This window comes from Macaca thibetana, chromosome 7 (genome assembly GCF_024542745.1).
Source record: "Macaca thibetana thibetana isolate TM-01 chromosome 7, ASM2454274v1, whole genome shotgun sequence".
Lineage (NCBI taxonomy): Eukaryota > Metazoa > Chordata > Mammalia > Primates > Cercopithecidae > Macaca > Macaca thibetana.
Genome location: NC_065584.1, coordinates 143,289,675 through 143,315,100, shown reverse-complemented (window position 1 = coordinate 143,315,100; position 25,426 = coordinate 143,289,675). Strand labels below are relative to the sequence as shown.

The following is a 25,426-nucleotide window of genomic DNA, read 5'->3' as shown; positions in this document are numbered from 1 at the left end:
TAGCCTGGGAGACAAAGCAAGACTCTGTCTCGAAAAATAGCACTGAAAGTGATAATATCTGAGTAGATTCAGGAACTAAAGGAACATACGAATCTTTAGATTGAAAGTGCACTTCTGCAGGATAAAGAAAAATCCACACCTTATATCCAAACAAGTAGGCTGGGCATGGAGGTTCACACCTGTTATCCCAGCACTTTGGAAGGCTGAGGCAGGTGGATTGCTTGAACTCAGTAGTTATAGACCAGCCTGGGCAACATGGCATAACCTCATTTCTACAAATACTACAAAAATAGCCATGTATGGCGGTGTGCGCCTGTAGTCCCAGCTACTCAGGAGACTGAGATGGGAGGATAGCTTGAGCCCAAGTTGGTCAAGGCTACTGTGAGCTGAGATCGGGCCTCTGCACTCCAGCCTGGACAAAAAAAACAAAACAAAACAAAAAGTAACACTGAAAAACATCAAAGATAGAAAGAAATTGCTAAAAGCCTGTCTAAGAAATTATCTATTAAAAATCATTAGACTTATAGGAATATTGCTTCAAATTGCTGAAAGTAAATACAGTCTTTTCTCAGTACACACAGCGGATTGGTTCCAAGATTCCCCAACACCCACGTGGTGTATACAAAATCCTTACATACTGAAGTACCACAGTCCACCCTGCAAACCTGCATATAGGAAGTTAGTCCTCCATATAAGTGGGTTTCACATCCCACTAATGTTGTATTTTCATCTGTGTTTGGTTGGAAAAAAATCCCTGTAGTAGTGGACCCATGCAATTCAAACCCATGTTGTTCAAGGGTCAACTGTAATTGTCAGTCTAAAAATCTACGTGCAGCTAAACTATCGTTCAAGAGTGAGGATGGGCCATGCACAGTGGCTCACGCCTGTAATCCCAGCACTTTGGGAGGCCGAGGTGGGTGGATCACTTGAGGCCAGGAGCTTGAGGCCAGCCCGGCCAACATGGTGAAACCCTGTCTCTACTAAAAATACAAAAATTAGCTGGGTGTGGTGGCACACATCTGTAATCCCAGCTACTCAGGAGGGTGAGGCAGGAGACTGAGGAGAATCACGATGCTGGGAGGTGGAGGTTGCAGTGAACCGAGATGGCACCACTACACTCCAGCCTTGGCGACAGAGCGAGATTCTATTTCAAAAAAAGAAAAAAGTGAGGATGAAACAGCATATAAAGAATGGGAGAGAGTATTCTTTTCTGAGCCTCACTGAAAGAACTACCAAAGGATGTGAGTTAGCAAGAGAAATGAACTTTAAAGGAGTGGGATGTAAGGCATGAGAGAACATAGAACTTGACAAAAATATGTTGTTAAATTTAATTAAATGTGAACTCTAAAAATAATTTTTAGAAGAAACTAAAACTAAAACTGAACGGAAACCCTGAACAAAAATAAGAAAATAGGGATAGGGAGTATTCAGTGGATAATTACAGTATGCAAAGGTTCAGTAGAAAGGTAGAAGATACTGAAAAGCTTTAGCCTTTGGAAGTTTTTATATTTAAGTAGTGTGGTAGCCAGCCTCCTATGATGGCTCCCAATATCCTCACCTCCTGGTATTGTCATTGAATTGTGGCTTCCCAGTGTGCCCGATAAAATATAGCAGAGAGGGCTTTGACTCCTAAGGCTACTTCATCAAAGATGTGGCAATTTCCACCTTGGTCTCTCTCTCTCTCAAAGCATTGGCTCTATGGCAATGATTCTCAATTGGGGATGATTTTGTCCCCCATGTTCACCCCAGGGACCATTTGGAGATGTCTAGGGAGACATTTTTGATTGTCACAACTGGGAGCGCTACTGCCATCTAGTGGGTAGAGGTCAAAGATGCTGTTAAACATCCTAAATAGAACAGCACTTCCGGCCCCCTTCAGCAGCGAATTATGAAGTACAAAATGTCAATAGTACTGAGGTAGAGAAATCTTCTCCTAGGGAAGACCAGATGCCATATCATGAAGACTATCCAACAGCTGTATCGAGATGTTCACTCGGTAAGGAGCTAAGGCCTCTTGCCTCAACAACTTGCCAGCTACATGGGTGCTTGAGAGTGTCCTTCAGGCTCAGTGAAGCCTCAAATGACTGTAGGCCAGTTGACATCTTGACAAGTCATGAGAGATCCCAAGCTAGAACACCCAATTAAGCCCCTCCTGAACTTCTTACCCACAGAAACTGTGTGAGATAATAAATGTTGATTGCTTTTTTCTTGTTTGATTGTTTGTTTGAGATGGAGTCTCACTCTGTGGCCCAGGCTGGAGTGCAGTGGCACAATCTCAGCTCACTGCAACCTCTGCTTCCCAGGTTCAGGCGATTCTCCTGCCTCAGCCTCCTGAGTAGATGGGACTACAGGCGCCTGCTACCACGCCCGGCTAATTTTTGTATTTTTAGTAGAGACGGGGTTTTACCATGTTGGTCACGCTGGTCTCGAACTCCTGAGCTCAAGTGATATGCCCACTTCGGCCTCCTAAAATACTGGGATTACAGGCATGAGCCACCATGCCCAGCCAAATGTTTTATTGTTGTTTTAAGCCTCTAAGTATTGGGGTAATTTATTAGACAGCAATAGATAACTAATACAAATAAGTAAAGTTAAAGATTTAAGGATATGATTAAAAGAAGAGAAATATAGTTTATAGTTCCCAAACTAGCAAAGGCAAATCAAAGGGGAACTATACAAAATGTTAATAACCTAACATAAAGCAGAGAAAGAGAAGGAAAAAAAAACAAAAAACACGGTACCGGAATCACAAAATATACACATATAAATTTAAAGACATTAGAAATCACAATAAATGCAAATGCATTAAACTCACGTACTAAAGAGGAAAAACTCAGACAATGGATTAAAAATATCCAACCATATACTTCTTACAGAAGATAATCCTGAAATAACATAGAAAGATTGAAAATAGGCCAGGCCCAGTGGCTCAAACCTGTAAACCCAGCACTTCAGGAGGATGAGGCCAGTGGATGGCTTGAATCCAGGAGTTTGTGACAAGTCTGGGCAACATGGCGAAACTCCGTCTCTACAAAAAATACAAAAATTAACTGGGCATGGTGGCACATGCCTGTAGTCTCAGCTACTGGGGAGGCTGAGATAGGAGGATCACTTGAGGAGGGAGGATGGCTTGAGCTCAGGAGGCGAAGGTTGCAGTGAGCCGCGATGGCACCACTTCACTCTAGCCTGGGCGACAGTGAGACCCTATATCAAAAAGAGAAGAAAATTGAAAATAAAACAGAAACAATTACAAATTACAGAAAACACATATGAACAGAAAGCTAATAGTAAGTAGTATCAGACAAAATAGAATTTAAGGCAAAAACAGAGATAAAGAGTGGCACTACATAAAGATTAAAGGAACACAACACGTAAGTCATAAGTGTATTTGTATTAGTTATAAAACAGCCTTGAAACATAAAACAATAAAGCAAAAACTGATCTACAGAGAGACATTGACAGAAATCACAATATTGGCAACTATTTGCAGTTGGAGAAAAGATATAAATATTTATTTATGTATTTATTTTATGTATGTATGTATTTATTTATTTTGAGATAGGGTCTTGCTCTGTCACACAGGCTGGGGTGTACTGACATGATCACGGCTTACTGCAGCCTTGACCTCCTGGGCTCCAGTGATCCTCTCACCTCTGCCTCCCAAGTAGCTGGGACCACAGGTGGGCACCACCACACCCACCTTATTTTTTAAATTTTTTGTAGAGATGAGGTCTTGCCATGTTGCTCAGGCTGGTCTCAAACTCCTTGGTTTAAGTGATCCTCCCACCTCAGCCTCCCAAAGTCCTGGGATTATAGATGTGGGCCATGGAGCCTGGCCAATATGTATTTAATAGATAATGCATGTGTATGGTAAAAAATTGAAGAGGTTCAATACTGTTCCCTGAAATGAAAGCCTCTGTTCTGTCCATCTCCCTTAGCCTCTGAGTTCCTCTCTTCAGAGGGCAATACTATTAACACTCTTAACTGTTTATTGTGTATTCTTCCAGATACGAGTCTATATACTTACATATATAATCATACATGTTATTTTCCCCTTGCAAACAATAGCAAACTACATACAATATAATCTGGTGTCTAGCTCTGTTTAATTTTTCTAAAGTATCTTGTAGTCATTTCCATAGCAGATATGTATGAATCCATCATTCTTACTAATAGGTGCAGGGTATTCCACTGCATGACCATACCATTGATGAATGTTTAGGTGCCCATCACTTTTGCTGTTATAAACAATGCTGCAATGTCAGTTCAAATAATATTTCCCATAGATTTGTTATTATCTACAAGAATGAGTGGGATTTCTGGATCAAAGTGTCTATACCTTATAATTTTGTTATGCATTTTCAAATTGATCTTCATTTATGTCAATTTATACTTCAATTTACAATGCATGAGAATACATTGACAACATATTCTTAAAAACACAGCAAGTTAACAAACTTTTAGCTCCATACCAACCTAAAGCTTCATATTCTTCAAAATGAACTTGATAACCAGATTGTCATGCCTGAGAAAAAAGATTTACTGGCACAGGAGATGATTAGTAAGCTGTGGTCTTTATGATGTGAGCCTTTCAATCCAGAAACATCTCCATTTATGTCAACTTGTGAGTCTTTCAAAGTGGCTTATAATTTTCCCTACGTGTATATTAAATATGTTTTGTTTGGTTCAAACGTAAGTCATTTATTTATTAATTTATGCTACAGCAAAGGTCTTCTATTATATCTCCTAACTGATTTTTCTTTGTAATATATATGAAGCTATTGGGTTTTGTGTATCAGTTTTAACACATGTTGTTTTATCTATCATTATCTTATTGTTTGTAGCAGTTGATTCTTTTGGGTTTTCCAGATACACAGTTATATCATATCCAAATAGAAATAGCTTAACCTGTTCTTCTCACAATGCTTCTCCCCTTTTTCTTATTAACACCTATATACTATTAAAGACAGAGAAGCTAGTGAGCATTCTCTATTTCTGACTTTAGAAGGAGCCCTTTTTATAAGTAAATGCTGTCTTTTGGACTGAAGAATATATGCATGTGCGTGTGTGTGTGTGTGTGTGTGTGTGTATACTCTCCTACACTTATGGAGATCACCATATACTTATTCTCCTTAGTTCTTTCAGGTTTTCTGTTTTGTTTTTTGTTTGTTTGTTTGTTTTAGACAGTATCTTGCTCTGTCACCCAGGCTGGAGTGCAGTGACACAATCATAGCTCACTGCAACCACAAACTCCTGGGCTGAAGTGATCCTCCCACCTCAGCCTCCTGGGTAGCTACGACTTGCGCCACCGTGCCAGGCTTTTTTTTTTTTTTTTAAAGAGATGGAGTCTCATTGTGTTGCCCAGGCTGGTCTCAAACTGCTGATCTCAAAGTAATCCTCCCACCTCACCTCCCAAAATTTGGGATTACAGACTTGAGCCACTGCACCTGGCTGCTTTTTTGCCTTAGTTCTATTAATAAGATGAATTACACTAATGAATTTTGTAATAATAAAACACCCTTGAATTTCTGGAATACACTCCTGGTCACAATGTATTGTCTTTGCAAAGTGCTGTTGAATTCTGTTTACAAAGATTTTATTTTAAACTGATGCGTCATATTCACAGAGGAGGTTGGTTTGTAGTTTTCTGCCAAGACAAGTTTTTGTCAGGTGGGACTGAAAGTACCAGCTCTCTAATCATGGCTTATTCTTTCCAGTGACTAGCCCCCATCCTAAAGTTACCTAGGGGTGGCCAGCCATCAGTCAACTTGTTAGCACACAAAAAGTCACTTACCAGTTTGGAGATTTCAAGGATTTTAGGAGCTGTATGCCAGAAAACAGGGAGGAAGACCAAATACTGTATATATTTCACAATATCACAAGCCCAAATGTCCATTAAGAACAAAATGAATAAACAAATGTGGTAAATTCAAACAATGTAATATTACGTTGTAATTAAAAAAACAAATTACTGATATATGCAACAATATGGACAAATTTCATAGATGTTATTATAAACCAAAAAGTATCTGAGACAGGTCTCAATCAGTTCAGAAGTTTATTTTGCCAAGGTTAAGGACATTCCCAGAAGACAAGAACACAGAATCATAAAAAGTCTGTGGTCTGTGCCTTTCTCCAAAGAAGAATTTGAGGGCTTCAATAATGGGGAAAAGTGCGCTGGAGGGAAAAAAGGGAAGGTATGGTAATCCACATGTTGTAAGAGAAAAGAAGCAGGTAGGGGAAGAGTCAATTATGTACTGGTCTCATGCTCAGTAAATTGGCACTTTACATAAGATAAGGTGAACATAGAGTAGCTACCGGTGGAGATATTGAACCTTTTATCTGTAACTCTCTGCTTATGAACAAAAGGAAAGGCAGCTTCTTGCATGACTCAGCTTTCAGCTTAATTTTTTCTCCCTTTGGCATAGTGAATTGGGGTTCTGAGTTTTCATTTTCCTTTCACATTATGTTGTATGTTACCGTATTTTTCACAGCAATCAACACTCTGCCACAAATGACAAACATCCAAATTGCAGTGACTTAATATCACACAGGTTTATTTCTCAGTCCTGGGACACTTCCTGTGGTTCTGGAAGACTTCCACTATGCTGTAGCTATACCATCCAAATCATGAAGCCTCTGAGGTAACAGTAGTCAAGATAAGACAGGACGGTTGCCCAAGAAGTTTTTTTGGTTTTGTTTTTGTTTTGATTTTGAGACAGGGTCTCACTCTGTCACCCAGACTGGAGTGCAATGGCACAGTCACAGCTCACCGCAGTCTCCACCTCCCAGGCTCAAGCAATCCTCCTGCCTCGGCCTCAAGTAGCTGGGATATAGTGCCTCTACACCAAGCTAATTTTCTATTTTTGCAGAGACAGGGTCTCGTTGTTGCCCAGACTGGTCTCAAAGTCCTGGGGTCAAGCAATCCTCTCGCCTCAGCTTCCCAAAGTGCTGTGATTACAGGTGTGAGCCACTGCACCTAGCCAGCCCCAGAAGTTTTTCAGGGCCAGGGTCTGAAACTGGCTAACATCAGTTCCACCCACATCTCACCAGCCAAACTTCTAGAAAGGTGGCAACTTAACTGCCTAGGCACCCAGGAAGAGAAAAGTGAACATATAGCATTACCTCTGCCATGAGTGTCCACTTAAGGCTATTGATGAAGAATCCATAACAACTGAGGAACTTAAGGATGTGGCAGCTATATAAAATAATTAGAAAAATATGAACAGATGGAGGGATCCTCCCAAACTCTAACACAGAACAAATTCATATTGTTTACATGCCTACATAGAGTAGAAATGTTCTTGACCCGCATCCTTTTACCTAATGCACTGTAGTAAACTACATTCTCACTATTCCCTTTGTAAAATAGGCTAAAGCCGTGACATACTGAACACTTTCAATTAGTAGGCTGTTTTCCAGCATAATCATGTATTTCTGCTGCCAGAAGTTGGGCTGTATCTTGCTTGCTATTAGTCATATGGATTTGCTCCAAAACCTGTTTTTCCAGTTGTACATGTTATACGTTACTCTAATTATGTAATTTAATTAAATATTCCTGAAGCCCCAGAAATATGAGTTCCAAAATCAAAGAAAAGGCTTTTCTCCTTTGAAAACCCATGGCTGGGTCTGATGCTCTGAAACTTCAAATAGCTTGTTGAAGCCATATGAACTGTAATCCAAAGTATTAAATTATGGCACCGTAGGGATTTCCTCATATAATAATAGGGTAGACTCGCAAGCAGGGCTGTGGTTGCCTCACTTGCCTCACTACGGCTTTAAATGATATAAAAGGCAGCTAGCCTACTGCTCTAGCACTCCTGACCTAGCAGATTTTTCATTTCCAAGGGCATCTCAGACTGTTGGTCTTTGGGTGCACCACCATGAAGAATAAAGGTAGGCTTTGGGGAACCACATTGATTCACATCTTTGGTCATGTAAATATTTTGTTGACTGCTTTTTAACAGGTTCAGTCGTGAATAAGGAATCACTTATGTGATCATTCTCACCGATCTTTGAACCTAGCCTAGACAAGCCCTTCCATCCAGACTAGTTCAATCATACATCAAAAGATTGGTGAACATTTTTGTGTTTGAAATTAAAATATTTAAAAATAATGTACCATTACTAAAATGGCAATAGAGTTGTAGCAGAGTCAGACCAAAAAAAAAAAAAAAAAAAAAAAAAAAAGAAGGCAGCTGATTAAAAACCTCAGCTAAAATGTGTTGACTTAGAGTTGCCTATTCAGATAGCAGTAGTAAGAAAGGACAGTCTTCCCTTCTGGGAATCAGGTAGAATTATCCGGGGAGCATGTAGTCTTCAGGTTCCACATCCCAGTTTGAACCTGTGGCAGTAACTAACTATTCTATAGCCATATCCTCTTCAACCCAGAAATCTCTGCTCCCTTGGGATGACAAATCCATTGTTGTGTGACTTTATAACCATCAAAAGGCTTAGAGTAAGTTTGGAGATAATTAATCAAAAATCTTACTATTTAAGGTTTAGATCTTAAATATTTAATGCTTTGTCTAGAAAATGTCCTTGTATGTTTATTATTTAAAATGTTATGCTTACGGTGAAACCCCGTCTCTACTAAAAATACAAAAAATGAGCCAGGCGTGGTGACGGGCACCTGTAGTCCCAGCTACTCAGGAGGCTAAAGCAGAATGGCGTCAACCCGGGAGGCGGAGCTTGCAGTGAGCCGAGATCGCGCCACTGCACTTCAACCTGAGTGACGGAGCGAGATTCCGTCTCAAAAAAATAAAAACTAAACTAAAATAAAATAAAATGTTATGCTTAAGAAAATATATCAGCGGGGCGCAGTGGCTCATTCCTATCATCCCAGCACTTTGGGGAGCCTAGGCAGGCAGATGGCTTGAGCTTAGAAGGTCGAGACCAGCCTGGGCAACATGGTGAAACCCCCTCTCTAGAAAAAATACAAAAATTAAACGGGTGTAGTGGCATGTGCCTGTAGTCCCAGCTACTGGTGGGGGGTGAGGTGCTGAGGCAGGAGGATTGCTTGAGTCGGGAAGGTGGAAGTTGCAGTGAGCTCTGATCCTGCCACTGTGCTCCAGCTCGGCAACACAGAAAAACCATCTCAAAAAAAAAAAAAAAAAAAAAAAGGAGGCATCTTTTTTGGAAAGTTTAACTGTAAAAGGAAAGACAGGAATAGGAAAAGAAGTTCAGAATTTCCTTCTCTGCCAGTTCTTTTCTTCTTCTGTCGTTTGTTTTTTTTGAGACAAGGTCTTGCTATGTTGCCTAGGCTGGTCTCAAATACCTGAGCTCAAGTGATCCTCCTGCCTCAGGAGATGAGATTAAAGGTGCTGAGATTAAAGGTGCTCACCACTGCATCCAGCTCTCTCCTTAGGATAATCCTGAACTTTAAGGTTCCTAACTTTAAACTCAACTCAATTCTTTCCTCACCATGAATCTCTTTCTCTATTTGTATTTTGTATCTCAGGGAATGTTATGATTCCACATCCGTTTGATAACTAAGACCTGTCGATTCTACTTCTGTAATTCATCCCTTCCCACTCCACCTCTCTTAACACACCAGTAGCTTCCTAACTGGTCTCTGCCTCCTTTCTTACTTCAATGCACATGGGAAACTGCAGGCTACTTATCCAGTCTCATCCCCCCTCCTCTCCTCTTGCAGCATACCTGCAATGTCTTCACTGCCGCACCCTCACTCATGTCTCCTTGTTGTCCCACATTCTTCTGCTCTTTCCTCCATTCCCATTTCTTCCATTCGTCTTATCTCTCAAAACTCAGCTTAGATGTCACCTTCATTAGGAAATGTCCCAAATGTATTTTAGGGCTGATAGATCTTTTCGATTTTGGTCATTGTACGGCAGTTTAGTATTTAGATTGTATTATAAATGTTAGTTCGCTTATTTCTCCACTAGCCTGTCCTTCGGGGCCTCTTTTGTATTCATTTCTGTATCCTTATTATTGGACAATACCTGGCATGGAGTGGGCGTTCCAATGATACACATTGAGAGCAAATGCTGTGTTCTTAATAAAGCCTTGTTGGAGAATCCCAATCCTTTATTCCCATAAAGGGCTGCTTAATACACAGCCCTTTCTTAGCCCGGTACAGCTCTGAGCAATTTCTTTTTCCTTCTTTGCTTCAGTATTTCAGCCTACTTTTTGCTCCCTTGTTTATCTCTTGGAAATCCTCTCCCCTAAAGTCAACTTTCAGACTAAGTCACAGATTCCTCAGTTTCCTACTTTCTTGCTTCTTTGTGCTGGTTATCTATTGCTGCATAACAACTTAGGAGTGTAACAGAAAAATAAACATTTACTATTATATAGAATTTTTCTGAGTCAAGAAGTTAAAAGTAGCTTAAGTGCATGTTTCTGGGCCAGCCATGGTGGCTTACACCTGTAATCCCAGTACTTTGGGAGGCCAAGGCAGGTTTATCATTTGAGTCCAAGAATTCGAGACCAACATGAGCAACATGGAGAAACCCCAACTCTAGACAAAATACAAAAAATTATCTGGGTGTGGTGGTATGCATCTGTAGTCCCAGCTACTCAGGAGGCTGGTGGGAGGGTGGCTTGAGCCTAGAGGTTGTAGTGACCAAGATTGTACCACTGCACTCAAGCCTGGGCAACACAGCAAGACCTTGTCTCAAAAAAGAAAAAGAACAAGTGGGTGGTCTGGCTCAGGGTCTCTTATAAGGTTACAGTCAAGATATTAGCTGGGGCTGTAGTCATTTAAGGCTTGTTGGGACTGGAGGGTACCATTTCAAGACAACTGACTCAAAGGAATGGTGAATTGGTACAGGTTGTTGTCAAAAGACCTCAGTTCCTTGCTGTGTGGACTTCTTAGGGTTACTTAAGTATCCTCACAACATGGCAGCTGGATTCTTCAAGAGCAAATGACCCAAGAGAGGGAACGATAGAGGCCACAATCTCTTTTATGACCTAACCTTGAAGTTCAACTCTATCATTTTCTCAACATCCTATTGGTTGCACAGGTCAGCCCTATTCAACATGGGACAGTGCTACTTGAAGATGTCAATGCTGGGAGAAAGAATTATTGGGGGCCATCTTGAAGGCCACCATACCCCCTTTGAAGATTAGCATACAATTACTTATTCTTTGATAGGTTTAATGGATACCAGAAGGAAATGAGGGTTAACAATGGTTGAGCACTCATTACACTTTAGACACTTCACATACATTATTTAAGTTTTAAAAATAAAAGTACAGCACCATCTGTTAACCTCAGAAGTAGAATTTAAATTCATGATTATATGGCCCCAAAGCCTATGCTTTCAATTTTAACCTTTTTTATTATGAATATAATATACATAGAGAAATTGTAGAAAACAAATAGGCCGAGTGCAGTAGCTCAAGCCTGTAATCCCAGCACTCTAAGAGGCTGAAGCGGGTGGATCGCCTGAGGTCAGTTCAAGACCAGCCTGGCCAACATGGTGAAACCTTGTCTCCACTAAAAGTACAAAACTCAGCTAGGCATGGTGGCAGGCACCTGTGGTCCCAGCTACTCGGGAGGCTGAGGCAGGAGAATTGCTTGAACCCAGGAGGCGGAGGTTGCAGTGAACTGAGATTATGCCACTGCACTCCAGCCTGGGTGACAGAGTAAGACCTTGTCTCAAAAAAAAAAAAAAAAGAAAAAAAAGAAAACATAAATATTCAGGCTGAGAAATTATTGTAAGGTGAACATCCCTATAACCACCATCTGAGCCAAAAAAAAGAAAAAAAAAATTTCAGGCTGGACACGGTGGCTCATGCCTGTAATTCCAGCACTTTGGGAGGCTGAGGCAGGTGGATCACCTGAGGTCAGGAGTTTGAGACCAGCCTGGCCAACATGGTGAAACCCCATCTCTACTAAAAATACAAAAATTAGCCAGGCATGGTGGCGTGTGCCTGTAGTCCCAGCTACTTGGGAGGCTGAGGCAGGAGAATCTCCTGAACCCAGGAGAACCCAGAACCCAGGAGACCGGAGAATCGCCTGAACCCAGGAGAGGTTGTAGTTAGCTGAGATCACGCCACGGCACTCCAGCCTGGGTGACGAAGCGAGACGCCATCTCAAAATAAATAAATAAATAAATAAATAAATAAAATATTTCAGCATTCCAGAAGCCTTGCACGTGACTCTTCCCAGTCCCTACCCTATACCTCCCAACTACAGTAAGCACTATCCTGACTTGTATGGCAACCACATCCTTGCTTTCCATTACAGACTTACTACTTCAATATACATGCCTAAATATTACAATTTGTTTTTTCTTGTATTTCAGTCATAAAAATGATACGTATTATTTGACATAATGTAAAAGAATTTACATCATGTACTTACATAAGGTAATTTATTTCAACATCATTATAATTGCTTCATATTAATTATTGTACAGTATTGCATTGTATGAATATACCACAATTAACTTATCCATTCTGCTGTTAATTGATATTTCGGTGGTTTCCAGGTTGTGACTATTACAAATAATGCTGCTATGTGTATTTGTTTTTCTATAGAGCATATACTTAGAAGTGAATTTGGGGCTGGGTGTGGTGGCTCACGCCTATAATCCCAGCAGTTTGGGAGACCTAAGTGGGAGGATCCCTTGAGTCCAGGAGGTTGAGGCTACAATGAGCCATTAGAGCACCACTGCACTGCACTCCAGCCTGGGTGACAGGCTGCGATCCCATCAAAAAAAAAAAAAAAGAAAAGAAAAAAAAAAACCCACAAGAAAAAGGAAGTGAATTTTTGACTCAAAGATTATAAAGAATATATGGTTCTCTAAATTAATTAGATAAGTCTAAACTATTTGTTAAAGTGGTTGTATCCAATTTTTTTCTTCTAGTATTAAAGAGTTCCAATTATTCCATATGCTTGCCAAAACCTAGTATTGCTATTCTCCCTGATTTAGGCATTATGCTGGGGTATAAAAACATATCATTGCAGTTTTAATATGCAATATCTTGATTACTAATGTTTGATCACCTTTTCATATATTTATTTAAATTATGTCTGTGTGTGTGTATATATATATGTAATGTTACATACACACACATATGTACCATTTGAATTGAATTTTCTCTTTGGTGAAGTGTCTTTTTCACATTTTTTTCTTTTCTTTTTTTTTGAGACAGGGTCTCACCCTGTCACGAAGGTTGGAGTGCAGTGGCTCGATCTCAGCTCACTGCAGCCTCTGCCTCCCAGGTTCAAGCGATTCTCCTGACTCAGCCTCCCAATTAGCTGGGACTAGAGGCACACGCCACCACGCCCAGCTGATTTTTGTATTTTTTAAATAGAGACGGGGTTTCGCCATGTTGGTCAGGTTGGTCTCAAACTCCTGGCCTTAAGCAGTCCACTGGCCTTGGGATCCCAAAGTGCTGGGATTACAGGCATGAGCCACCACGCCCGACCTTGATCATTTTTATTCTGCTGGGTTTTTTTTCTTTTTAATGTGTTCTTTGTATATGGTGGTTATGAACCTACTGTTATCGGTGTTTTAAATACCTCCCCCTTTTGTAGTTTGCCTTCTATTCTCTCAGTGGTACCTTTTAATGAGTAGAAATTATTAATTTTAGTGTAGTTATTTATATCAATATTTTTATTTGTAGTTGGTGCTTTTTGTGTCCTTATAAATAAATATTTTCCTAATCCAAGGTCCTGATAATATTCTCCTAATACTATCTTTGAGGAGAAACAAATCTGAGTACTGATTTCCTCCTCCCTCTGGTAACTTAGCTCAGTATAAAAGCAAGCTGACAGCAGAAACTGAACTCCAAAAGATCCTCCTTTGCAAAAAAGACTACTTCCTGGTCCAGGAACCTCCACTATTACACAGTACACTGACTGCTGTCCCCACTTACCCTAGAATAATGTAGAGCATTAAGGTGGTGATGTCCTTGCCAACTGGATTCCTTTCCATGGTTTACCGTGCGTACCCTTTTTACTTCTTACCTTGTATGTTTTTCCACTTACAGTTCCCATTTTATATTTACACACTGAACACCAGTGGTATTATTGTTTTGCCTCATATTCATGTCTACAATCCACATGGAATTTTTTTTTTCTTCGTATTTGGTGTAAAGTAGTAATCCCAATGTAATCTGTTGAAAACATTGTCCTCACATTACTACTCGATAATGCCACTTCTGTCAAAAAGCAGGTGCATGGATCTGTTTCGGGTCCCTCTATTCTGTTCCATTGGTCTAGTTGTCATCTCTTTACTAACACCACATTTTAAAATAATGCTTGATGTACCATAGAACAAATGCTGATATCATTTTCCTTCCTCAAAACTTTTTGCTTGGCCGGGCGCGGTGGCTCAAGCCTGTAATCCCAGCACTTTGGGAGGCCGAGACGGGCGGATCACAAGGTCAGAAGATCGAGACCATCCTGGCTGACACGGTGAAACCCCGTCTCTACTAAAAAATACAAAAAACTAGCCGGGCGAGGTGGCGGGCGCCTGTAATCCCAGCTACTCGGGAGGCTGAGGCAGGAGAATGGCGTGAACCCGGGAGGCGGAGCTTGCAGTGAGCTGAGATCCGGCCACTGCACTCCAGCCTGGGCGGCAGAGCGAGACTCCGTCTCAAAAAAAAAAAAAAAAAAAAAAAAAAAAAAAAACTTTTTGCTTATTCTTGGTCATTTGCATTCCATGTAAAATTTGGAAGTTTCTCAAATTCCACTCCAAAAACTGGTTAGTATTTTGATTGAGACTGAATTGATAAGTATATCAATTAAGGCTGAGCTGACATCTTTATAATATTGAGTTTCAAAATTCATAAACCCAATACCTCTCCATTTTTTTTTGTATTGCAAAAATCTATTAAAATTGGAGACACTGTTTTAATCTTCTTGTGCCATGAGACTTCATCAGGCTGTCTATAAAGACCATTGGGAGGCTGACGATCACTTGAGCCCAAAAGTCTGAGGCTGTAGTAAGCCTCAAAGGGCCACTGCACGCCAGCTTGGGTGAGGCAAGAACCTGTCTCAAAAAACTCTCCATTCACTTCTTTAAAAATTTTCCCAGCAGGCACGGTGGCTCACACCTGTAATCCCAGCACTTTGGGAGGCCAAGGTGGGGCACATCACCTGAGGTCAGGAGTTCCAGATCAGCCTGGCCAACATGGCAAAACCCCAACTCTATTAAAAATACAAAAATTAGCCAGGTATGGTGGCAGATGCCTGTAATCCCAACTACTTGAGAGGCTGAGGCAGGAAAAGCGCTTGAACCCGGAAGGTGGAGGGTGCAGTGAGCTGAGATTGCGCCACTGCACTCCAGCCTGGGTGACAGAGCAAGGCTCCTTCTCAAAAAAAAAAAAAAAAAAAAAAAAAAAAAAAATTCCCAATAAAGTTTTGTGTTTTCCATGTAAAGTCTTCCACATATTATTAGATTTGTCCCTAGATAGGTGACATTTTTGAAATTATTGTAAATGTATTTTTTGTCTTGTAGAAATATATAACCAGTTTACATTTGATTGAATATTAAAAATTTGGCTGGGCATGGTGACTCATACCTGTAATCCCAGCACTTTGGGAGGCTGAGACGGGCAGATCACCTGAGGTCAGGAGTTCAAGACCAGCGTGGCCAATATGGTGAAACTCCATCTCTACTAAAATATACAAAATTAGCTGGGTGTGGTGGCAGGCACCTGTAATCCCAGCTACTCAGGAGGCTGAGGCAGGAGAATCACTTGAACCCAGGAGGCAGGGGTTGCAGTGAGCCAAGATCGCGTCACTGCACTCCAGCCTGGGTGACAGAGCGAGACTCCATCTCAAAATAAATAAATAAATAAATAAATTAAATTTGCACTTACTTATTCTACTTATGAGGTAAAGGAAAAAATTTTAAATAGTGAATTTAAACAAATTTTTTATTTCGTTGGCTGGGTACAGTCACTTACACCTATAATCCCAGTGCTTTGGGAGGCTGAGGTAGAAGGATTACTGAAGCTCAGGAGTTTGAGACCATCCTAGGCAACATAGCAAGATCCTGTCTCTACAAGAAAAATTAAAATTAAAAAAAATTAGCTGGGCATGGTGGTGTAAGTCTGTAGTCACAGCTACTCCCAGTACTTCGGGGGGATGAGGCAGGAAGATCGCTTGAGCCCAGGAGTTTGAAGTTACAGTGAGTTATGATCATCCTTGTAAATAGCCATCATGCTTTAGCTTGGACAACCCAGTGAGACTCTGTCTCTTAAAAAAAAAATTCATCTTATTCGTGGCTGATACATGGTAATGCAATTTATTGCTGTACACTGATATTGTGTTCAGAAATGAAGCAAAACTCTCTCATGAATTCTAATAATTCCTTTTGTAATAATATCATCTATAGATAATGACTTGATTATTGTTTCCAATCTTATATATTTTACTTTCATTGCCTCATTGTCCTGGCTAGGCTCTTCCATTGTACTGTAGGATAGTATACAGGCGTGCGCCACCACGCCCAGCTAATTTTTGTATTTTTAGTAGAGACAGGGTTTTCCCATGTTGGCCAGGCTGGTCTTGAACTCTGGGACTCAAGTGATCCACCCGCCTTGGCCTCCCAAAGTGTCCCAACTGCACTTGGCCAAATGCAATTTTTCTTTTTTTCTTTTTTTTTTTTTTTTGAGAGGGAGTCTCGCTCTGTCGCCCAGGCTGGGATGCAGTGGCCGGATCTCAGCTCACTGCAAGCTCTGCCTCCCGGGTTCACGCCATTCTCCTGCCTCAGCCTCCCGAGTAGCTGGGACTACAGGCGCCCGCCACCTCGCCCAGCTAGTTATTTTTTGTATTTTTTAGTTGAGATGGGGTTTCACCTTGTTAGCCAGGATGGTCTCGATCTCCTGACCTCGTGATCCGCCCGTCTCGGCCTCCCAAAGTGCTGGGATTACAGGCTTGAGCCACCGCGCCCGGCCAAATGCAATTTTTCTAGGAATTTTAAATTTCATCTAAATTTTCAAATATGTGGCCTGAAGTTGGATTCCTAATACCTCTTATTTTTAATGTCTGCATGACGTGTAAAATTTCTTATTCTTAGTATGAATTATTTGTGTCTTCTCTCTTTTTTTCTTTAAATGCCAATCTTTTAAATTTGATAAGTTTATCAGAGTGCCAGTTTTAAATTTGATAAGTTTATCAGAGTGCCAGTTTTTGGCTTTGTGGATCACTCTATTGTATTTTCATTTTATATTTCATCTATTTCTACTCTTATCTTTATCCCCTTCCTTCTACTTCTTTTATTTTGCCATTCTTTTCCTAACTTCATGAGATATATGCTTGGCTTATTTTTAATCTTTCTTCTTTCCCAATAAATGCATTTAATTCTATAAATTTCCCTCCAATCACTTCTTTAGCTGTTTTCCATAGGTTGTGAAATGTTGTATCTTCATCATTATTGTGATTTCTTCTTGACCCTTGGTTTATTTCAAAGTGTATTTATTAATTTCCAAACGTATGGTGATTTTCCAATTATCTTTTTGCCTTTACTTGCAGTTAAATTGTAATGTGGTCAGAGAACATATTCCGTAACTTCAGTCCTCTGAAATTATATTGAGGCTTGTTCTATGAGTAGTATAACATCAAATTTCTAACTGCTCAGGAATGCTTTTAAAAATACATATTCTGGCTGGGAGCGGTGGCTCAAGCCTGTAATCTCAGCACTTTGGGAGGCCGAGACGGGCGGATCACGAGGTCAGGAGATCGAGACCATCCTGGCTAACATGGTGAAACCCCGTCTCCACTAAAAAATACAAAAAAACTAGCCGGGCGAGGTGGCAGGCGCCTGTAGTCCCAGCTACTCGGGAGGCTGAGGCAGGAGAATGGCGTAAACCCGGGAGGCGGAGCTTGCAGTGAGCTGAGATCCGGCCACTGCACTCCAGTCCGGGCGACAGAGCAAGACTCCGTCTCAAAAAAAAAAAAAAAAAAAAAAAAATATATATATATATATATATTCTACATTTGTTTGTCTACTATGTCAAATTTGTGAACTGCGTTGTTCAAATCTTTTATCTACTTACTGATCTTCTGCCTGCTTGTTAAATTAGTTACTGTGAGAAGTGTATTAAAAATCTCCCACAAAAAAAAAAAATTCCTACAAAAATTGCAGATTTATCAGTTTCCTTTGTAGAACTGTCAAATGTTACGTACTTTAAGGCTTTGTTATTAGGTGCATAGAAACAATTGCTCCATCTTCCCCGGGATTTGCTCCTCAATATTAAGTAAGTCTTCTATCTTTTTAGTGGGTCCCCCACCCCAAATGCTACATAGGGTGAGTATTCCTAACCCAAAAATCTGAAATGCTTCAAAATTCAAAACTTTTATTTTTCTATAAATTATTGGAGTATAGGTGGTATGTGGTCACATGAGTAAGCTCTTTAGTGGTGATTTGTGAGATTTTGGTACACCCATCACTGAGCAGTGTACACTGCACCATATTTGTAGTCTTTTATCCCTTGCACCCCTCCCACCCTTCCCCCAAAGTTCCCAAAGTCCACTGTATTATTCTTATGCCTTTGCATCCTCATAGCTTAGCTTCCACATATCAGTGAGAACATACGATGTTTGGTTTTCCATTTCAGAGTTAATTCACTTAAAATAATAGTTTCCAATCTCATCCAGGTTGCTGCAAATGCTGTTAATTCTTTCCTTTTTATGGCTGAGTAGTATTCCATCCTATAAATATACTGCAGTTTCTTTATTCACTCATTGATGGGCATTTGGGTTGGTTCCACGATTTTGCAATCGTGAATTGTGCTGTTACAAATATGCATGTGCAAGTATCTTTTTCGTATAATGACTTTTTTTCCTGAGTAGATACCCAGTAGTGGGAATGCTGGATCAAATGGTAGTTCTACTTTTAACTCTTTAAGGAATCTTCACACTGTTTTCCAAAGTGGTTGTAATAGTTTACATTTCCACCAGCAGTGTAAAAGTGTTCCCGTTGGCCAGGCGCGGTGGCTCACGCCTGTAATCCCAGCACTTTGGGAGGTCGAGGCAGGCGGATCACACGGTCAGGAGTTCAAGACCAGCCTGGCCAATATGGTGAAACCCCGTCTCTACTAAAAATACAAAAATTAGCTGGATGTGGTGGCAGGCGCCTGTAGTCCCAGCTACTTGGGAGGCTGAGGCAGGAGAATCGCCTGAACCCGGGAGGCAGAGGTTGCAGTGAGCCAAGATCGTGCCACTACACTCCAGTCTGGGCGACACAGCGAGACTGTGTCTCAAAAAAAAAAAAAAAAAGTGTTCCCTGTTCACTGCATCCACACCATCTATGTTTTTTGATTTTTTGATTATGGCCATTCTTGCAGGCGTAAGGTGGTATTGCATTGATGTTTTGATTTGCATTTCCCTGATCATTAGTGATGTTGAGCATGTTTTCATATGTTTGTTGGCCATTTGTACATCTTCTTTTAAGAACTGTCTATTCATATCCTTAGCCCACTTTTTGAAGGAATTGTTTGTTTTCTTCTTACTGATTTGTTTGAGTTCATTGTAGATTCTGGATATTAGTCCTTTGTCAGATGTATAGATTGTGAAGATTTTCTTCCACTCTGTGGGTTGTCTGTTTACTCTGACTGTTCCTTTTGCTGTGTAAAAGCTTTTTAGTTTAATTAAGTCTCAATTATTTATCTTTGTCTTTATTGCATTTGCTTTTCGGTCCTTGGTCATGAAATCCTTGCCCAAAGCAACTTTCAAAACTTTTTGAGCACCAGCATGATATTCAAAGGAAATGCTCATTGGCGCATCTTGGATTTCAAGTTTTTGGATTAAGGATACTCAACTGGTAAGTATAATGCAAATACAGTTGATGCTTGAACAACATGGGTTTGAACTGCAGGAGTCCACTTATACACAGATTTTCTTCTGCCTCTGCCACTCTTAAGATAGTAAGACCAACCTGCTCTTATTCCTCCTTCCCTTCAGTATGAAGATGATGAGGACAAAGACCTCTTTGAATATCCACTTCCACCTAATGAATAGTAAATATATTTTCTCTTCCTTCTGATTTTCCTAATAACATTTTCTTTTCTCTAACTTACTGTATTGTAAGAATATAGTATACGATACATATAATATACAAAATACACGTTAATTGACTTATGTTATTGGTAAGGCTTCTGGTCAACAGTAGGCTGTTAGTAGTTGCATTTTGGGGGAGTCAAAAATTATACATGGACTCAGGGGCTTGGTGCCCCTAATCCTGAGCTGTTCAAGGGCCAATTATATTCTAAGATCTGGAATAAAAAATCCAAAATCCAAAACATTTCTGGTGCCAAGCATTTCTGATAAGGGATACTCAATCTGTACCAGCTTTGTCTTGGCTAGTGCTTACAAAGTGCATCTTTTCCAAACTTTTGCTTTAAAAAAAAAAAATATATATATATATACACACACACGCACACGTTTACTTTTGAAAAGATATATGTGTTTACTTTTGAAAAGATATATATATGTTTACTTTTGAAAATATATATATTCACTGTTGAAAAGTAAATATATATAAAGATATATATATATAAAGACATATACATATAGATATATATAGATATATATAGATATATATAAAGATACATAGAAAGATATATATATACACAAAGACATATATATATATAGTGAGATGGAGTCTCACTCTGTCACCCAGGCTGGAGTGCAGTGGCGCAATCTCCGCTCATTGCAACCTCCAACTCCTGGGTTCCAGCGATTCTCCTGCCTCAGGCTCAGGAGTTGCTGGGACTACAAGTGCGTGCCACCACACCCAGCTAATTTTTTGTATTTTTAGTAGAGATGGGGTTTAACCTTCTTAGCCAGGATGGTCTCGATCACCTGACCTTGTGATCTGCCTGCCTCGGCCTCCTAAAGTGCTGGGATTACAGGCGTGAGCCATTGCGCCTGGCTCATTTGTGTATATTTCTTAAATGTGTTCTTCTAACTGGTTAAAAACTTCTGGACTGACAATTATCTTTTACCTGGAATAGTTAACCCATTAATCTTTAATGTAATTGCTTTTATGTTTGTTTTTAAATGTTTATCTTATAGCATAAGATAATTATCCTACTGGTTCTATGTCCCCTCTTCTATCTTGTTCTCTGGAGGATTTTCTTTACCTTAGTTTGAAAGTTACAGTCTTTTAATATTTGACTAGTGACTACCCTAGAAATTAGAACATGCATGTCTGACCTTTCTGTGATCATTTTCTTCTTTCTCAAGATACCATTTAGTACTTCCTTTAATGCAGATCTACCTGTTGTTAATTCCCTCAGTTATTATTTGCTATTAGGTATTATTTTATTTAAGTACAGATAAGATATCAACCTGCTATTTTCTGATTTCCTTTTTTGCTGTTGAAAAGTAAATATTCGCCGGGCACAGTGGTTCACGCCGGTAACCCCAGAACTTTGGGAGGCCCAGGTGGGCGGATCACAAGGTCAGGAGTTTGGGACCAGTCTGGCCAACATGGCGAAACCCCGTCTCTACTAAAAATAAAAAATTAGCTGGGCATGGTGGCAGGCGCCTGTAATCCCAGCTACTCAGGAGGCTGAGGCAGGAAAATCGCCTGAACCCGGAAGGTGGAGGTTGCAGTGAGCTGAGATCGCACCACTGCACTCCAGTCTGGGTGACACAGTGAGACTCCATCTTAAAAAAAAAAAAAAAAAAAAAAAAAAAAAAAGAAAGAAAGAAAAGAAAAGAAAAGTAAACATTCGACCAGGCACGGTGGTTCATGCCTGTAATCCCAGTACTTTGAAAGGCTGAGGCGAGGAGATAACGAGATCACGAGATCAAGAGATAGAGACCATCCTGGCCAATATGGTGAAACCCTGTCTCTACTAAAAATACAAAAATATAGCTAGGTGTGGTGGCATACACCTGTAGTCCTCGCTACTCCGGAGGCTGAGGCAGGAGAATCGCTTGAACCCGGGAGGAGGAGGTTGCAGTGAGCCGAGATTGCGCCACTGCACTCCAGCCTGGGTGACAGAGCAAGACTCCATCTCAAAAAAAAAAAAAAAGAAAAAAAGAAAAGTAAACATTTATCTTATATTTGCTCCTATGAAGGCAATGCCTCCTTTAAGATTTTTTTTTTTTTTTTTTTTTTTTTTTGAGATGGAGTCTCGCGCTGTCACCCAGGCTGGAGTGCAGTGGCCGGATCTCAGCTCACTGCAAGCTCCGCCTCCCGGGTTCACGCCATTCTCCTGCCTCAGCCTCCCGAGTAGCTGGGACTACAGGCGTCCGCCACCTCGCCCGGCTAGTTTTTTGTATTTTTTTTTTTAGTAGAGACGGGGTTTCACCATGTTAACCAGGATGGTCTCGATCTCCTGACCTCGTGATCCGCCCGTCTCGGCCTCCCAAAGTGCTGGGATTACAGGCTTGAGCCACCGCGCCCGGCCCTCCTTTAAGATTTTATCTTTGATCTTCTGTAGTTTCACTATGATGTGTCATATATGATTTTAAAATGTATCCTACTTGGGCTTCGTGGAACTTCTTGAATCTATGGATCAATAGGTTTCTTAAATTTTAGAAAATTATCATCTATGATCTCTTCAGAGATTGGTTTGACCCCATTCTCTTTTCTTTCTGAAATTTCAACTACAATTATTTTGGATTTCTCTCTGAATTCTGTCTGTCCCTCACTCTCTGTGCTGGATATTTCCAATTTCTCCCTTCTCCAATCCTCTACTCTGCGTCTTAAGGGCAAATATTTACTTACTTATTTATTTATTTATTTATTTAGATGCAGTCTCACTCTGTTGCCCAGGCTGGAGTGCAGTGGTGCAATCTCAACTCACTGCAACCTCTGCCACCTGGTTCAAGCGATTCTCCTGTCTCAGCCTCCCCAGTAGCTGGAATTACAGGCACGTGCCACCACACTTGGCTACTTTTTGTATTTTTAGTAGAGACAGGGTTTCACCATGTTGGCCAGGCTGGTCTCGAACTTCTGACATCAGGTGATCCTCCCGCCTCGGCCACCCAAAGTGCTGGGATTACAGGCGTGAGCCACCGTGCCTGGCCTAGACATGGTAACTTTAAAAATATTTGTGAAAGCAATTTGTGAACACAGGTAATGTGTTGTATCTCCCTTCAAGGATAATTTACATTTGCTTCTGCTAGGTAGCAGAGGCATTAATATGACACTGTTACGTCTTAGAACATGACTTCATGACATTAGCATGACATCAAGATGGCTGCAGTCTATGCAAGGCTTTCCTTACTCTAAGTTCATGTTTTCTTCTAGAGAGCAGTCCTTTAGTGTTTCAAAAGTAACTTTGGGGCCAGGCGCGGTGGCTCACGCCTGTAATCCCAGCACTTTGGGGGGCTGAGGCAGGCAGAGTACTCAAGGTCAGGAGTTCGAGACCAGCGAGGTCAGGAGTATGAGACCAGCCTGGCCAACATGGTGAAACCTCATCTCTACAAAAATACAAAAATTTAGCTGGGTGTGGTGGCTCATGCCTGTAATCCCAGCTGCTCAGGAGGCTGAGGCAGGAGACTCACTTGAAGCTGGGAGGTGGAGGTTGCAGTGAGCTGAGATTAGGCCACGACACTCCAGCCTGAGTGAGAGCAAGGCTCCATCTCAAAAAACAAACAAACAAAAATACCCCAAAAAACAACAACAAACAAACTAAGTTTGGGATGGCAAATCAGGCCCCCTTCCTTTGGCAGACTCTGGGCTCCACCTTTTGTCCCTTAAATCCCCCAAAAGTGGTGCTCAAATCTCACCTGCCTTTACAGCATTAGCAAGTAACTTCTTTTACTCCAAATGGTGGTCTCCTCTCTCTAGATTTCAGCCTTCTCTCAAATTTTGGCCCAGCAATTTCTCATTATCTTGTTATTTCTTTTATGGTTTTGATGTTTTAAAAAGTTTCAAAATGTTTTGTCAAACATCTTCCTTATCTTCAGAGAGACATCTATATGATTTATCTCCCCATCACTATTTAATATAAGCTATGCACTTTTCATTAAGACAAGTACACAGTAATATAACTATTGCCAATAGGAAATAGCTGAGTCCAATGAAGATGTTTCAAGGTAGGAAAAGTTTAAAAGCCTATTTGGGCTAGGTGTGATGGCTCACGCCTGTAATCCCAGTACTTCGGGAGGCTGAGGCAGGAGGAGAGCTTAAGCCCAGGAATTTGAGGCCAGCCTGGGCAACATAGTGAGACCCTGTCTCTACAAAAAAAAAAAAAAAAAAAAAAGAAAGAAAAGAAAAAAGAAAAATTAGCTGAGTGTGCTGGCATGCTACTTGAGAGGCTGAGGGGAAAGGATTGCTTAAGCCCAGGAGTTCGAGACCAGACTGGGCAACAATGTGGTGAAACCCTATCTCTACAAAAAATACAAAAATTAGCCAGGTGGGGTGGCAGGGGCCTGTAGTCTAGCTATTCAGGAGGCTGAGGTGGGAGGATCACTTGAGCCTGGGAGGTTGAGGCTGCAGTGAGCCATGATTACACCACTGCCCTCCAATCTGGGTGACACAGTGAGACCCTGTCTCAAAAAAATAAAAACAAAAACAAAAACAAGAGACAGGCCGGGCGCGGTGGCTCAAGCCTGTAATCCCAGCACTTTGGGAGGCCGAGACGGGCGGATCACGAGGTCAGGAGATCGAGACCATCCTGGCTTATGCGGTGAAACCCCGTCTCTACTAAAAAAAAAAATACAAAAAACTAGCCGGGCGAGGTGGCGGGCGCCTGTAGTCCCAGCTACTCGGGAGGCTGAGGCAGGAGAATGGCGCAAACCCGGGAGGCGGAGCTTGCAGTGAGCTGAGATCCGGCCACTGCACTCCAGCCTGGGCGACAGGGCGAGACTCCGTCTCAAAAACAAAACAAAACAAAACAAAACAAAACAAAAAACAAGAGACAGTGTAGCTGTAAGTCCCTAGGTAAATCTCTTACAATCTTGAGGACTGGGTCAGAACATTTTTTTTTCTTTTTTTTTTTTTTTTTTTTTGAGATGGAGTCTAGCTCTGTTGCCCAGGCTGGAGTGCAATGGCATGATCTCAGCTCACTGCAACCTCCACTTCCTGGGTTCAAGCGATTCTTCTGCTTCAGCCTCCCAAGTAGCTGGGATTACAGGTGCGTGCCACCACGCCCGGCTAATTTTTTGTATTTTTAGTAGAGATGGGGTTTCACCATGTTGGCCAGGCTGGTCTTAAACTCCTGACCTCTAGTGATCCACCCACCTCAGCCTCCCAAAGTGCAGCGATTACAGGCTTGAGCCAGAGCACCCAGCTTTTTTTTTTTTTTTTTTTTTTTTTTTTTTTGCTTTTTTTTTGAGACAGGGTTGCCAGCCTCTGTTGCCCAGGCTGGAGTGCAGTGACTGGATCTCACTGCAACACCTGCCTCCCGGGTTCAAGTGATTCTCCTGCCTCAGTCTCCCGAGTAGCTGGGATTACAGGTGCCCACCACCACACCCGACTAATTTTTGTATTTTTTGTAGAGAATGGGTTTTTTCTCTTGACCAGTTTGGTTTTGAACTCCT

The 25,426-nt window shown here is 41.1% G+C and overlaps 1 protein-coding gene across 1 annotated transcript in view; it reads left to right on the top strand.

Annotated features, from left to right (window-relative positions):
- Nucleotides 1–25,426, top strand: part of SLTM (SAFB like transcription modulator) — a 263,545-nt gene that overhangs the window by 181,068 nt on the left and 57,051 nt on the right. The window lies entirely within an intron of this gene.